Below are 2,800 nucleotides of genomic sequence, written 5' to 3'. Positions count from 1 at the left end.
CAAGAAGATCAAACCGCTCCATTCTGAAGGAAATCAGCCCTGAGTGCTCACTGGAAAGCCAGATCCTGAAGCTGAGGCTCCAAGACTTTGGCCACCTCATGAGAAGAGAAGACTCCTTGGAAAAGACCCTGATGTTGGGAAAGATGGGAGGGCACAAGGAGAAGGGGACGACAGAGGACGAGATGGTGGGACAGTGTTCTCGAAGAGACCAACATGAGTATGACCGAACTGCGGGAGGCAGTGGAAGACAGGAGGGCCTGGCGTGCTCTGGTCCAGGGGGTCACAAAGAGTCAGACACGACTAAACAACAACAACAGAGGATTTCTAGACTGTAGGCTCCTTGCAGACAGGGACTTGTTTTCTCCTTTGTAAAATGGCACATCTACCTGGCTGGCTCTAAACCACAGAGCCTAGGACTTGCCGATCAGAAGATCGGATCCCCGCGATGGGGTGAGCTCCCGTTGCTCCGTCCCTGCTCCTGCCAACCTAGCAGCTCGAAAGCATGTCAAGTGCAAGTAGATAAATAGGTACCACTCCAGCGGGAAGGTAAACGGCGTTTCCGTGCGCTGCTCTGGTTCACCAGAAGCAGCTTAGTCCTGCTGGCCACATGACCCGGAAGCTGTCTGCGGACAAACGCCGGCTCCCTCGGCCTATAAGGCGATATGAGTGCCGCAACCCCAGAGTCGTCCACGACTGGACTTAACCGTCAGGGGTACCTTTACCTCCCTGCACCAATTCTTCGTCTCAATTCCCTCTTCCTCGCAAGCTGTATGTGCTGCTGTTGAAATACGGAGAAGGGCATCATCTGTTCAGCCAAGGGAGCTTGGAGAATAAGGGAGATTGCAGTTTGCAGAAAGAAAAGCAGACGTGTTGCGTGCAAACATCGTTGCTCCACCTAGCTTAGCTATGCCTGCACGGGCTGGCAGCAGTTCTGCAGTTTCAGGCAGGGGACCTTCCCAGCCGACACCGGGGATTGAACAATGTTCTGCATGCCAAGCAAAGACTCTGACCCCCCCCCCCCCAACTGCAGCCCTTCATTGCAATTGGTGGAAGAGGTTTGTTAAAATTCAACAGTGCCCTCTTGTGCACCAAGGTTGTGCCTACATCTCGGCCGAAAAAGAATCTTGCAAGAGAGCAACTCTCCGGCTTTTAAAAGAGCCAGTGGGACGAGCCCCTCCTCAAATAAAAAGCTTCATTCACTTTCTCCACAACATACCGTATTGGCCTGCATATAAGCCACACTTTCTTTTCCCAAAAGGAGAAAGTTAGTAAAGGTAAAGGGACCCCTGGCCATTAGGTCCCGTCGTGGCCGACTCTGGGGTTGCGGCGCTCATCTAAACGACTAAACAACAAGGTGCTACTGGAAGGAATTTTTTAAAATTCTGTTTCGCCTACGGCAGACCAACACGGCTACCTACCTGTAACTATCATCACCAAAGAATGGCCAGGCTGTCCAGGTAAACCCATTAACAGGTTTCCTGCCAGACAGAATTCTGCTGTAGACTGCCCCTTCTGTGATGCATGTATGATGTTTTGGGGGCTGGTCTTGAGCTACAGGGTGGCAGTTTCAAAAGTCTATATAAGAGCTTGCGCACCAATGTTCTGGGTTCCTCTCCTTCCTGCTGCCTGGGGGCTGAGCACCCTGTTGCAACAGTTTAAGAAAGATCATGCCAACTAGCTGTTTTGCTTCTCAATATTCTCTGTTCCCATCATCCCTAGCTAGCATCGTTCTACCCGGACACTGAGGTCCAGCGCCAAGGGCCTTCTGGCGGTTCCCTCACTGCGAGAAGCCAAATTACAGGGAACCAGGCAGAGGGCCTTTTCGGTAGTGGCGCCTTCCCTGTGGAACGCCCTCGCACCAGATGTCAAAGAGAACAACAACTACCAGGCTTTTAGAAGACATCTGAAGGCAGCCCTGTTTCGGGAAGCTTTTAATGTTTGATGTATTATAGTATTTTAATATTCTTTTGGAAGCCGCCCAGAGTGGCTGGAGAAGCCCAGCCAGATGGGCGGGGTATAAATAATTAATTATTATTATTAATTATTATTATTAATTATTATTATTATTATAGCATGACCGGTGGCCAGGGATGATGGAAATTGTAGTCCAAAAACAGACTCGAGTTGGCGAAACCCCGGTCCCAAGGGTTAGTGATTCTTTTCAGGTGGAAAATTATTTCCAGCTGACCAGAAGTCAATTTTACTGCAGTGGTAACTTGGTTCTCAAACGCCTTGGAACTCAAGCAATTTGGAACCCAAGCACTGCAAACCCAGAAGTCCGGTTTGCGGACATTTTTCGGAAGCCGAACGTGCTCCATTTTGAGTGTTACTCTTCTGTTTTGATTGTTTCACCGAGGTCTGTCTGGTTTTGCCATTTATTTTGCGTTTTTTGTGGCTCTTTTTGTTTTGTTTTCGGGACTGTGTAGAAGCCAGTTCAGCTATGATTGATTGATTGATTGGTTGCGTGACTGCAGTTTTTTTTGCTTTCCTTTTAGGGATCAATGGTCTCGTTAGATAGTAAAATTCATGTTCAATTGCTCTTTTAGGGGTTGTTTTTAAAAGTCTGGAATGGATTAATCCGTTCTGCATTACTTTCTATGGGAAAGCACGCCTTGGTTTTGGAACGCTTTGGTTTTGGAACGGACCTCAGGACGGATTCAAGTTTGAGAGCCACTGTATTCCTTTCGAACTCTCACCAAGCCTCCATTTCAAATGAAAGCAGTATTTTTCGTTTTGTGAAGTAAAATTCTCCCCGCGAGACACCAAAGAACGGATGCAGGTCTCCATAACGTCGCAAGGG

The sequence above is a fragment of the Podarcis muralis genome, chromosome 18 (assembly GCF_964188315.1).
Source record: "Podarcis muralis chromosome 18, rPodMur119.hap1.1, whole genome shotgun sequence".
In the NCBI taxonomy this organism is placed as follows: Eukaryota; Metazoa; Chordata; class Lepidosauria; order Squamata; family Lacertidae; genus Podarcis; species Podarcis muralis.
This window is presented reverse-complemented; position numbering follows the sequence as displayed.